Raw genomic sequence first — 14283 nt, 5'->3', positions numbered from 1 at the left:
TTGGCTTACACCCCACAGTCTGGGGTTTCGTGGAGAAACTGGCTTCCGGGAGTCTCGATGGTGCAGCCCACAGGGAGGCAAGGCTCACGCCAAGGGCTTGGGATGCCCGGGGGCAGAGGTGTGGTGCGGCTGCATCCCCCCTGCTGGTGGAGGCTGCCTGCACAGCTGGACTGGGATTTCCTTGGCATTTTCCAGAATCTCCTTGAGTACACAGGGCCCATGCTCTTCTCTGTGGTTCACGGTACACGCATTGCCCCCTTGGTTAAACTGGGGTGAGCGCCAGTTCTTCTTCAGCAGCCACGCCTGCAGGCGTCCCTGGGTGGGACCTGAGCTTCAGTGGCCGTGGTCCGCTCAGGAGCCCCCGGGAGCTGGTGAGCCCGTCACAGGGAGCCCTGGGTTGGGTGTTGGGAATTGCAGATCCTAAGCCTGGTTCCACTATGACTTTGACTCTGTGTATTTATCAACCCCGGGGGCAGATAACCTGTCCTGCTTCGTGGTCCCTTCTACTGTATTAGTTGTGAATGTCCGCTTGGTTACACGAATAGGTGTTTACAGAGACTGAGCCTGCACGAGCGGATCCTGGGAATTCCAGGGCTCAGTGATCCCTCTCCCCTCGCCTGGCTCCCGGGATGGTCCCTGGCTCTCTGAGGTCATGAGCAGGTGAACTGAGCAAAGCAGCAGAGCACATCACCAAGCATGGTGAGCTGGACTCACGATCTCCTAAACATCATCTCCATGTCTAGGACCTTTGGCTTAATGAGTACTTACTTGAATTCAACTCAAGCCACACTTAATGATGTGCATATTTTCCGTTGTTCTACATGACAATGAAATAGTGATAGAAAGAATCTGGCAAACTGGGCGACGTTTCTACGTGTTTAGCAGAACCAGCATCCACGTTGAAAGTCTTCTCAAACACAGCTAGAGTATCCCTTCTACCAGACCAATGTTCTGGTCCATTTCTTCAGGTGATGGGCTCTCTGCTCATCAGTTGTCCACCCCGGTGTTTCAGTACTTTCCTCTTATCATCCGCACCCCTGTTCCCGCTCATCTCTCTGGGACGCATTCACACTGACATTTAAACTGGGGACTTCAGAATGGATGCTGACTGCTGAGGGATGTGGGAGGCGGCACTCTCTGAATGTCGGGAAGCTGGACCGCCATCAGGATGAAGTGGGACAAGGGCTGAGGCAAAGGAGGACACATGTCACCATGCACGGGTTTCTGCAGTCTTCATCTGAGCGTGAAAAATTCAGGCTACACCCAAAGGCTTTTGAATCACTGAATATACAGCTCTCTGGATCGTGTGCCTTGGGCCCTCTGAGGACCTCCAGGGCTGGCCCTTCCTCTCCACCACCGTGGTTCACGCACCCAGCACAGTACACTCCATGTTCAGAGGTCTGAGCCTCAATGTGGCCAAGAATCCATCCTGTGGTCTGGACAAGGTCCCTCCTTGGAGCTCCTAGGCTTCTTTGTTCCCTCTTGTTTCCTTCCTGCAGTTGTTACTCTCTGGAATTCATCAATAACACCCTTTCACTCCCCAGTCTTCTCACACCTGTGCCACCAAGCCCTTGTGCTCAGTTCTCTTCGCTTGCGATTCCTCGTGTGGGCTCTGCTCTCCAGACTGGATCCCGATGGAAACAGACAGAAGGGATGTGGGGCCTTGGAGATGTGCGGAGCATCCCAAGAAAGGGCATCTGTTGACTGATGTGGAATGGAGAGGCTGGTCGTCTGGGCAGAGGGGACTCAGGTGAGGAGACACTGGTTGAGCCCATTGAACAGAATGTGTCTGAATTCATGACCATACTCTCTCCTAGGGGAATAGATAAACTGGAAGTAAAAAGTGATGGGATTGGGGACCCAACAGAAAAGGGCCATGTCCCAAGACGCAAAAGGAGATGGGGTGCCAAGTATGAGGGGTTGAGCACCAAGGCTCTTCTCAAAGCTAGGAAGAAGGGGTTCGTGGGGGGCTTACCTAGACGCTTCTGTGTATTCTGAGCACCTATCCCCAGCTAGACAGGTATTTGTGAAGTGGCAGGTGCTTCTGCTTGCCTCCTGAGATTCACTTTAGTCAAGTTGACTTGTGCTGGGAAATTTCTGGGCTTGACCTCAGCGGATGGCATGCGGAGGAAGATTGTAACAAATAGGACAGAAAAAAATACACTGTTGCCAGTTATTGAGAAAGAACCTACAAAGGTCCTGCATTACTAGAGCAGAGGGTAGTGGATAAGTTGGGACCTGGGGCTCAGTTTTTGGAGAAATCATTGCCCACTTCTTTCAGAATATAGTTCTGGAGCCCAGGTATTTTGAGGGCACCAGGGACTAGGCCTCCTTCAGTGAATAACGTGATTCTCAGTGCCTGTGGCTCCCCGAGGTGATGGCGTTGCGTCTCAGGGGTGAAAGGGTGTAGGTAGGGGGTTTCAGCCTAACCCTCTGTTCATGGGTGCCCCGAGGTAGAATGCTTGGGTGGCCAAAAATGCCATTTGGATCCTGCCTGAAGCACTCTGAATTCTGCAGTCCCAGGACCCCCTTAGTGGGCTTGCGGAGGGCTAGGTTCCCAGACCCAGGAGGTGGACTCCCTTCATCAGGGGCCTGGCATTTCCAGTCCTAGCCCGAGTGACAGGGCAGGAGGCTGGGCCGGGGGGAGGGCTCTCAGTCTTCCCTTTCTGAGAAACCCGACATCTGTCATCAGCTCTACTTGTGGGGCTCGGCGCGGTGCTCACTTCTCAGGGCGCTCAGGTGCGATTTCTTCATCTGGGCCTACGGGATCTTCCCGCAGGAGGAACTGGCTTTCTTTCCCACCAGACGGCGGTCACACCCACAGGAAGCTGGAGCCTCCCTGTGCTCACCAGATACATGACTCAGGCTCCTTCAGAGCCCGTGTCTGCACCTGGGGCAGAGCTGTGACTCACCCCAAGGACTTTCCTAGCGCACGTGATCCCTTGCGGTGGGCCGTGGGGTGGCACTGCGGCCGTCCCTCCTCCCTGTGCTTCGGGCTCCGTGCCGCAGCGGGTTCCTGCCGGGCTGGCTCTGCGCCGCCCCTGTGCGGGCCTGGCTGCTTCTCCCTGGGCAGCCGCTGGGACTCCGTAGAGCTGCCTGGCCCAGGGTCCGCCTCTGCCCCCGGGCGAAGCAGATGCCAGTGGGAGGGGATGCTGTGGGGTGACACAGGCAGCAGGGGGCTGTGGGTGATTAAGAGCAAAGCCAGGCCTGCGCAGGACTCCCTGGGAGACACTGTCACTTGCCTGCTCTCCATCCCCGAGGCTGCTGGAGGTCGTTCCCAGGAGGGGCTCAGGATTTCAGACGAGGGCTCCTCACAGGCCAGGCTTCCCATGTCCCTGTCAGGATGAGGGCCTTAGGGACCAGGGTCCCGAGAAGGTTTTGGAAGTGTCTCCACTCTTATTGCTGCCCTCCGGTGCTGAGATAACCCCATTATGGCAGCCATCCGAAGAGCCCTCTCTCTGGATTCTCCCCCAGAGCAAGTGATGTTGGGGGCGGCACACCTGCACTCATACCTGGCTCTTCTGGACACCCCAGCATTCTCTGTCCCTCTGTGTATGGCCCTCACCACCCAGTGCTGTCCACCTGCCATTGGACCAGGCTCTTCACTGCTGCAGACGGAGCACTGAGCCAGGCACAGGCTGTGGCTGGGCCTCGACACCCGTGTACATGGCACTGACGGGGTGAAAATCTCAGGGGCATGGTCTGCCCTCTGCTTAACTCGTGTTTGCTCCATTTCTAGGGCAGTGACTGGCACATGCTGTGAATGAATGAACGAATGAACGAATGAATGAATGAATATGGTGGTTGGCCATTTGGTAGTTCTGGGGTAGCAGGGATTACATTCTAAATGTTTTAGGTCTTATCCTGTCTGCCAACCCTCTAAGGTCTCTCCCAGCTCCACCTGGAAGACAAGGTCTTTCCTTGACTGACATGGTCTCCCCTCCCATCGTTTTAGCTACTGTCACTCTCTTCCCATCAAGTTTCCAGAGCCTCTGGAGCGAGGCAAAGGGACTCCCATTTATTTGGGACTCCAGAATCAGAAATGTGTGTCTTGTGAGGACACTGGAGGGAGCTCACAGTGCAGCTGAAGGTCAGCGACGAAGAAAAATAATGTGGAACAAAGGCCAGTTTTTAATAAGAGATTTATTTGGTAGAAAACCTAAATTTCAAATTAAAAAAGAACGATTCAATTCACCTGTTCGTAAGCCTATTCACTCCTCGTGTCTTTTGAGGTATTTGCATGCAGTGACCCTGCTGTGATAGGTCCTCCCCAAAGTGAGGACTCTTGTCTTCCTGGGATATGGAGGTGTCTCGGCCAGTCTTCCTTCAAGCTGTTCTTGTCACCCTGCTTTTCTCTGCTCTTGGGGTGCTATTCGCCAGTCACTGGAACTTCTGATCTCATTCAGTATCTCCTCTCGTGGTCCATACTTTCCATTCATTTATCTTCTTCTTCTTTTTTTTTCCTTTTTATTGAATGAATTGGGGTGACGCTGGTGAACACAATTACACAGGTTCCACAACACGTCATCTGTACCTGTGTTGCGTGTTCACCACCCACGTCAGGCTTCTTTGTTTGTTGATGTCACATTCTGGGAGAATTTCCCGGTTCAATATTCCAGGTTATGATTACATTTTAAATGTTTCAGGTCTTGTCCTGTCTGCTAACCCATTCTCTTACAATGTTTTCTGAAATTTCCATCTTTACTGTGTTAATTTCCAGTTCTCTTTTTGGTTCTCTTTTTATAACTTCCTGCTATAATAACCTTGTTCCTTAAACTCCAGTTCTACAAATGCCAGTTTAATCCAATGCAATTTAATGAAAACCAATCCAATTCAACCCAGCAAATGTGTGGTTTCTTACTGGTCAGTGCAGAGAATGGCCAAGAGCCCTGCCTTCGTGGGCTTGGATTCTACGGGGAGGAGAAGAACGGGAAGCGGTAAGTGTGATAACAGGCTGACTTGTGATATGTTAAAGGGTGTGCTGTCCCCGAAGAGAACAATGGAGAGACTGGAGGGAGCAGGCTGCATGGTGAACACTACAGGAGGCATCATTGCAAAGGTGAGAGTTCAGCCGACAGCAGAGGAGGCCGGGGAGCAGCCAGCAGGTGTCCAGCGAGAGCCAGTTCAAGGCCAGGTAAAGACACCTGTGTGGTGGGAGTGAGCTGGGGAAGGAAGGGTCTGAAGACACAGGCAGACCACACAGGGCCTGAGGCCTTGGTAGGAACTGTGCCTTTCCATCCGAGTGCAATGGGAAGTCATTGGACTGTTTTGAGTAGAAGAGTGACGTGGACAGACAGAGGTTTCAACAGGACTGTCCTGGGTGTCCTGAGAGTGGACTGTGGGGTGCAAGGGTGGAGATCCAGCGGGAGATGTCAGGTCACCCAGGTGCGATCTGACGGACAAGGGGACAGCAGTGGAGGGGGGGAGGGGTGGGAAACCGGTCAGATTCCGGAAATATTTTAAATGGAGGCAACAGGAATATCGCCACTGAATGTGGAGTGGGGTAAGCATTTCCAACCATGTCCACTAAGCCACCTGCGATGTGGTTTTGTCCTCAGAGGGCCTGAGGATGGACTGCTATTCAGCAGTTAGGGGTCCCTGCTGAGCAGGGTTGGTGCAGTGTGGAGGCAGAAGCAGATGGTGGAGTTTACGACAGGAACTGGAGGAGGGGGTTAGAGATGGCAACACTCACCATTACAAGGAGTGCTCTGCAAAGGGGCAGGAGTAGTGGTGGGAAATCAAAAAACAGGTATATTTTAAGATGGCAGAATGAAGGCAAATGTGTCACAGGGACTGACTGAGTGGAGACCGCCATGGTGGTGGTGCCTGAGCATAGGGAGGATGGCAGGCGAGCACCCTGAGGCCGGCGGTGCAGGGTCCGGGGCCCAGCCCTCCCCAGGGAGGATGGCAGGCGAGCACCCTGAGGCCGGCGGTGCGGGGTCCGGGGCCCAGCCGTCCCCAGGGAGGATGGCAGGCGAGCACCCTGAGGCCAGCAGTGTGGGGGCCGGGGGCCTGGACCTCCCCAGGGAGGATGGCAGGCGAGCACACTGAGGCTGGCGGTGTAGGGTCCGGGGGCCAGGTCCTCCACAGGCAGGTGAGATAGAGAATAATATGGAGGAACTTGAAAGGAGAGAGTGTCCTTTTACTTGTTACAGTTTCCAGTGTTGAGGGATTCAGTGGTGAACACGTCTGGCAATAATTACACAACCGATGGATGAACAGGCTGAGTGCAGGAGGTGATGGGAATGAATGGAGAGTAAAGGTCATGAGATGAGGATGGGCAGATGAAGGGTTTCCAGTCTGGCTTTGGCTACAGAGTTCAGTGAGGTCCTTCTCAAGGAGGGACACCTGAGCTGGGACCTGAGTGCTGGGAAGGAGCCAGCAGCAGCGACGTGGGGCGGAGCGTCCAGGGGAGGGGGAGTGAGTGCCAGGCCGGGCAGGAAGCTGCTGGGTCTGAGGGAAGGAGGCAGGTGTGGCTGCCGCAGAGTGAGCCGCAGGGAGGCGGTTGGAGATGAGGGCGGGGAGGTGGGCAGGAGCCGGTGGTCAGACCCTGCAGGCCTCACTGCAGTTTGGATGTCATGGTAACTGCAATGAGAAATCATGCAACATATTTAAGCCAGAAAGTAACACAATCTTATTTATTCATTTATTTCAGAGTAAAGTTCACTCTTTGTGGGGAATGATGGTGAGGAACGGAGCGGGTGACGGTCTAGGGGTTTGGGGAGTGTGTGGGGTGAGAAGTGGCTCAAATCAGGAAATACTTAGAAATGGAGGTCACAGCCCTTGCTGCTAGGTTGGATGGTGAAGGATAAAAGAAGCAGTATCAAGGATGACGCCTAGGTCTTTGGTTGCTCGGAGAACTGGATAGAATAACTGGAAGTCGTTAACTGAGGGATCCTGGGGGAAACTCCCCACTCAGGTGCGATGTGGCCCGATTATGGATCATTCCTGTGTCTCTCTGAAGACCTTGCACATAATTTACTTAGAAGTTCCTATTTTACCCAAATATACAGTATACACCTATACAAATATATGTGTACAAAGTACACTTCCACCTACAATATAGAAGACAGTTTCTGACTACTCTATTTACATTGTTGCTTTGGATGCAAATATTTTGGTTTGTTAGACCCCCTCGTGTCTTTCGGTGGCCCCGGCCTTTCTCATATATTGGCTATTGGTCAGAGAGCCAGACCCCCAGCCTGCCAACCTTCATCACAGCGGCGGCAGGGGGACTGTCACTGTCAGCATTGGTAAGGGGGTTCTCGGCCTTCTGCCTAAGTCTTCATCCCCATCCTTGTTCTGGGGGTTCCCTCAGGCTCTGTGTAAGGAGAGTTGCAATTTATTGTTAAGTGTGATCGCCTGTCCCTGTGTCCTTCCTACGCCACCTCTGGATTTGAGGCTGGGGCTAGAAGGTGAGCTTTCACGCGCGTTCACCGCTGTTCCTTTGAAATATGTGTATCGATGCAATCTGTGTTTCTGGGCCCACTCTAACAGGGGGATGGGCTTTCTTGAACAATGGAACATTTATTGGTTGTGTACAAGTAACTGAACTACTCAGAGAGCCCCTGGCCCCCTTTTGGGCGTTCTCTCCTGTTTCGGGAGAAGATAGTGGGTCTGTCCCACCATAGGGACCCCCCAGCCCCTGCTGAGCATCAGCCGTTGGTCCCAGGAGCCATGTGTGCCAGGACGTAGGGACCTAATGACAGCGGGGTTTCCCCATGGGGCTGGGAGCGAAGAGCTTCCAACCGACCGCTAGGATCTCACCCAGGATCAGGAGGGGGTGGCGAGCCCGGCCGACTTCATTTTGGTTTTGCTTTGTGTTTTTTTCCTATTTGGATTACATTTCCTATATTCTTTATGCTGCCAGTACACCTGTAATTGTGTAACATATCTTTTTAAGGGGGAGAAACTTTTCAGGAAAAATAATTCTTAATAATACTTGAATTACTCTTGTCCTCAGTCCAAGGTATAAACATAAAGCTGAATATGAGCATAACGTGTTTGCACAGTGAAAATCTCAACCAGATGCAGAGTGAAATAGAAATGAGGAGCCGGAGGTCAGCCGGAGTGACTGAGGGAGGAATCCCGGGGGGTGCGCCGGGACTAGGGTGTGGCTGGGGGAGAAGGGCCCGTCGGGGTGACAGGTGTGGGACAGTCAACAGGTAAGAGGGTGCTGCTGTGGGACAACTTCTGCGCAGCCTCACAGTGAACTTTGTCCCCGCTTCCGGTAGTCTTCTCCACCCGCATGCTCCCTGTGGGACCCCAAGGCGAGGGGACCTCTTTGGGGGACAGAGAGCCCCGCTTTCCCTCCAGCTGTGCTTCAGATGACGTCTTCTGATGAAATGAAATAACTGATCGTGGGTATAACCGGAAAGAAATATAACTCAGATCTGATTCTATATATAATAGGTTTCTTCTTTTCACTCTGAAACTACAAATGCAGAAAATTCTGTTTGCTTAAATAAAGTCTTCACAACAGCGCAGGTAACTTAAATCCTTTTTTCTACTTCTGGATAATCAGAGTGAACACGCCACAAGGAAGGCACACAAGTAAGCAGACAATAAGCACTGATTTAATGTGATGCCTCTCCATCCTTCAACGTTTTCTTCCTCAATTAAATACCATTTTTGCATTTTATTTTTATACAGATCAACATTAAATGGATACTATGCTACTTAGTTCTGGAGTATCAGAAGAATCAATGCCGAATATTTACTACTATGTATACTCACTGCTAATGAGCGGTGGCAGGTGTGGTGCATCTGTCCACTTACATTGTTACCTTGTCAGTTGTTACAGCTGACAAGTGGGATCCAGAACACATTTGCTTGCGACATTGATTAGGGCTGCAGCCTCTCCATCCTCCTACAGGCTGTGTGCTGATTCAATTTCCCCACCTCCCGTCTCCACGGTGAAAACCGGTCATGCAGGCACTGTGTCACTGTGCACTGTCACTCGGCACAGATGTGAGCTCAAACAGAAGTTCGAATGTGGTATCATGTAGCTCCTGGGTAACATGCTCATCCTGATGGTTCAGATAACACATTTAGAGTGTAATCAAAATAAAGACACAGTCTTATAGCTGTGGAACGAGAGAGCCAACTTCCACGGATCCTGGCTTTCATCACGTTTGAGAAATAGCACAGTACGGCACTGCATACGGAGTCATGGAAAGCAAATGCCCGGGGACGCCTGGTTTGCACACATTTGCTGTATCACATGCTTTGCATTTGAGTTGCTGGAGGTCCAGGCCAACATTCATTGGATTTGGTTCCTTTGGATCTTAGAGGGCCTGATGCATTGGGGGAGAAGCTCTTGGATTCCGGGGGGATTAAGGATCTTGCCCCTGAAATCACAACTGCAGAGAACATGGCCAAGTGGGACGTTTTCCTGCCGAGCTGCTTTGGGGTTCATCTTTTGGTACCAGGACTTCCTGAAGCTGGGGCTTAGACAGCATCCTTTAGCTCTTACACAGTTGGATATGGGAGCTGAAGATGCTGCCCCCGGGACCCTGAAAACAGTGGTTGTAATTAATGTTTTCATGTTGTCAAAATGTTTGACAATGAAAGCATATCCTTGGGTGAAGATTAAGAAAAGAGAAAGAATCAGTATTTGACTAAGGTCCCAGTGGGGTGCTGACGTACTCTTCTGGGCTTCCCAGTGGAGTTTCACTTATGAAGACTCAGATTACTCATGCTGGTGAGAATTTATGACCCTCTAGAGCAACGGTTCTCAACCTGTGGGTCGCGACCCCTTGGGGGTCGAATGACCCTTTCACAGGGGTCGCCCTAAGATCATCGGAAAACACGTATTTCCGATGGTTTTAGGAACTGAGACACGGCTTCTCTGTCCGTCTCCAGGCGGGTCCGCCCACGTGCAGATCCGCTCACACACAACATGAGGACCTGTGTTAAAGGGTCCCGGCATTAGGAAGGTTGAGAACCACTGCTCTAGAGAAACAGAGATACGTAAAAAATGTATATTTGTTGCTGACTTTGTTAACATTTACTTTGCTAAGATTGTTCTCAGTTGAGTGACTTAAAAACAAATTGAACAAAATGGCTTGAGATAAAAATGTTCAAACTCTCAAATAAAATTCCTATATCTCTAAGACGGAAAAAGCACAAATTTTCATGAACCAGTGGTGGTATCTTCATACAAAGAAATACTACTCAGCAATAAAAGAAGACACGCTTGCCCTGGCCGGTTTGGCTCAGCAGTTAGAGCGTTGGCCTGCGGTCCCGAGAGACCCGGGTTCGGCCCCCGCTAAGGGCATGTACCTCGGTTGCAGTTTGTCCCCGGCCCTGGTTGGTCGTGCGGGTGGCAGCCACTCGATGTGTTCCTTTCACATCGATGTTTCTCTCTCTCTTCCTCTCTCCCCCTCCCACTCTACCTGAACAAAAAATAGAAAAATGTCCTCAGGTGAGGATAAAAAAAAAAAAAAAAAGAAGACACACTTCTGGTAGACATGCAACTAGATGAATGTCAGAAGCATTATACTGGACCTCAAGGCTTCATAGTGTATGATTTCGTTTAAAAGAAGTTCAAGAATAGGCAGAGCTAATCCAGGATGATAGAAATCAGAACAGTGGTTACTTTGGCAGGGGTGAGGGCAAATGGAAGATTCTAAAAGTTGCCATAGAGATGAAACCGATGGCGTTCGAAGACTGAAACACCACACCAGCTCTGAGCTTCCCTGCAGCAGTGAGGGACACCTCCAGCCGGAGGGCAGTGCTTTCTGCACGCTGAAGGAGACTCTTTCCGCGGTAGAACTCCACACCCAGTCAACCTACTTTCGAAAGTCAACCTACTTTCGAACAAGCAAGCTTTAGCTCGTGTCCTTGTATGAGAAGCTGCTAGGGAATGTGCTCTGCCCAAACAAGGGATTAAGCTAAGAAGACCAAGACCCGGGCTCCTGGAAGCAGGTCTCTGACCCACAGAAAAGCAGTGTAGACCTGCAAAGTGGTGGCGAGGAGACCGCAGGAGCCAGGCGGGCAAGCGACGCTGTTCATGGCTCGGAGGGTCAATAAGGTCAGGTTGTAGTATGCCTGATATGTTTAAATGCATTGGGAGGAGAATTTAACAGTGTGGAAAAATTGGGGGATGTTAACTTACATAGAAAAATAAGCAAAAACAAACAAACAAAAAACTAAGAAAATACACACACACACACACACACACACACAACCCCAAACCAAAAACACCAATAAGGCAATTTTTAATTCCAGGGAAAAAATTAACTTATTTAGGAGAGGACATATAATTATAGTTTACTATATGGCCCCACTCAGAATAGTGTTTACATTGAAATAATAATATAAACTCTGTGTGGTGAGCTATTCGAAAGAAGCATGACATAAATATTTTGGGGTGAGAGAGAGAGAGAGAGAGAGAGAAAGGGGCTTTATATGGTGAGTTATATGTGTCTCTCACACCAATGCTTCTCTCTCTCTCTCTCTCTCTCTCTCTCTCTCTCTCTCCTTCTCTCCCTTCCACTCTATCGAAATATCAATGGAAAAATACCCTTGGATGAGAATTAACAACAACAGAATTTAATGAAGTTATGGTAATGATAGCTCTTGTTGTGTTATTCTTACTATTTTCAGAAAGTTCAGAAAATCTTTTTTAGGACCCCTTACCTATGTTTTTGTTTGGTTGTTTGTTTAATCCTTACTCAAGAATATTTCCATTGATTTTATGTTTTTTAAGAGAGAGTGGGAGGGAGGGAGAGAGAGAGAGAGAGAAACACAGATGTGAGAGAGATATATTTGGTTGCCTCCTGCACGACCTCACCCAGGGCCAGAGATTGAACCTGAAACCCAGGTACGTGCCCTTGACTGGAATAGAACCTTCGACCCTTTGGTCCATGGGCTGACACTCTAACCGCTGAGCCAAACCAGCCAGGGCCCCATTATCTATGTTTTAAAATAAAAATTGGGTAGGTTTGAGGGACTATTAATAACAACTATATCCCAGGTGTAAATACACGGTATCTGTGTGAACTCATCACCGAGCAAAGGAACAGGTAAGACCTTTGGAACCCATGTATGTTCATCTTCCATCTCTTTCCCTCCTCTCCCTCAGACGCAACCGTCATTTTAAATGTCGTGGTTATTATTCCCTTGCATTTTGCTGTAATTTCACCACATATGTATATATCCCCCATGTAGTGTAGTTTTGCGTATCTTTAGATTTTATAGAAGTGAGGTTATACTGTTTGCATCCTTGTACAGCTTGCCCCACATCCCTGGGCTCACTCACGGTCACGTCACGTCAGGCTGGGTGCTCTGAAGAGGAGCCGGGTGAAATGAGACCTATAGTGGATGTGGGGCGGGGGGGAACACACGAGATGCAGGAGGGAGGGGTCAGGCTGGGCAGGCAAAGCCTGCAGGTCATAATGCAAGTCTGACACTGGTATCAGATGGAGGGACGATCAGATGGAGGAGGACAGGGGCTGGGTGGGAAGAGCCTCAGGCTGCACTGCAGCTGTGACTACTCTGAGGGAGTCTTGACCAGACAGATGGGGAGCCCCAGGCAAAGCTCATCAGTAGAGGCCCGGTCACAGGAAGGGTCTGACTAGTACTGCTGGCTCAGTCATGGCCTGGGAGCAGCCCAGGCGGGTGGCAGTCTGAGGCTGCCTGCCAGCTCCTCTGCTGGTGGGAGTTCTGTTCTCTTCCAGGGAGATCTCATTCCCTGTTTTCCCAGCTTTGGGGACATGCAATTGACATACACCGCTGTATGAGTTTAAGGTAAACAATGTGATGATTTGATACAAGGTTATAAACACAGTAAGGCTAGTTAACACCTCCATCACCTCACGTAAATACCATTTGTGTGTGCTGAGAATCTACTCTCTGAGCAACTTCAGTTTATGATACAGTATTGGTAACCAGTCACCACTTAGATCCCCAGAACTTACTCAGGCGAGCCCGGGGCCTTGCAGGTTGGCCTGGGGCCTGGACCCGTGAAGGTCCTGGGGGACCAGGCTGCTGCTTGGGTCTATGAAGGCTGGTCTGAAGGCTGGGGCTGTGGGGCTGGCCTGGTGCTGGAGCAGGTTGGGAGCCTGTGTCTGTGGGAGTCTGCCCGCAGCCTGAGACCCTTGGGGTGTCCTAGTGCTGGGGTGTGGGGGTCATGATCCTGGGGCTATGGGAGCCAGATTAGAGCCCAAATCTACGCAGGCCTGGCACTGGAGTGGGCTGGGAGCCTGGGTTTGTGGGAGCCCGGGGTAGTAAAGGCTGGCTAGGTGTTGGGGTGGGCTGGGAGCCTGGGGTTATAGGGGCCAGCCTGGTGCTAGGGTCCGCGGTGCTTACATGACTCTTTCTGCCCCCACAGAGAGGATGTGTCTTTCCACACGGCTGCCCTGGCTTGGGGAAGGATGATCGAGGTCTTGGGAAACTCTTTCCTAACCTCCTCAGTGCATTTTCTGATTCCGCACTCCACCCGGCGCTGTAATCCCTCCCCTAGGATCCTTGGCTCTCGGGAGGCATTCCATAGGTGCAGAGTTGCCGAAATGAATGTCTCTGGGAGGGAACAAGTGCTAGAAGTTCCTATACTTCCGTCCCGCTGACGTCACCCTCGAATTCTCTCTTCTGCTGTGACCCGCCTGTTGCCATATGCAAATATTGGCTATGTTATCTTATTTATCATTGTGTTATATGGTTCTAGAGGTGCTGTTTGACTCTTTCAAATCTGTCCCTTTTTATAGTTTGCTAGTCTCTAAAATATTTTCACATTTGTCATTTATCTCTTAAGTGTGTTAAGATAGTTGTTTTAAACTCCATGTATAATCACTGCAGAATCTGAAATCTCTGTATATTTCTGCTATCTTGCTTTGTTTGTTCGGTTGTTTTGTTTCTCTTTTTGGTCCTTGTTCTTATGCTCTTGTTTACTTGTGTGCCTAGTGGTCTCCAATTGTGTGGCTTTGTTGTTGTTGCTGTTAATCCTTACCTGAGAATATATTTCCATTGATTTTTAGAGAGAGTGGAAGGGAGGAAGGAAGGGTGGGGGGAGAGAGAAACATCGATGTGAGAGGAATACATCAACTGGTTGCCTCCCGCATGACCCCGAGCGGGGCTGGGTATCGAACCTGCAACTCAGGTAAGTGCCCTTGACCTGGAATTGAACCTACAATGCTTCAGTCCCCAAGCCAACGCTCCAACCACTAAGCCAAACCAGCCGGGGTTTTTGTTTGTTTTTGTGGCTTGTTGTTTTTGTAAAATTGTTTGAGTGGCTATGCCCTCCTTTAGAGAGATAGAACATGTTTGGCTTACATGGAACCA

The sequence above is a fragment of the Molossus molossus genome, unplaced genomic scaffold, assembly GCF_014108415.1.
Source record: "Molossus molossus isolate mMolMol1 unplaced genomic scaffold, mMolMol1.p scaffold_m16_p_15, whole genome shotgun sequence".
Taxonomy (NCBI): Eukaryota; Metazoa; Chordata; class Mammalia; order Chiroptera; family Molossidae; genus Molossus; species Molossus molossus.
The sequence above is the reverse complement of the archived record's forward strand: the minus strand, read 5'-3'. Positions refer to the sequence as shown.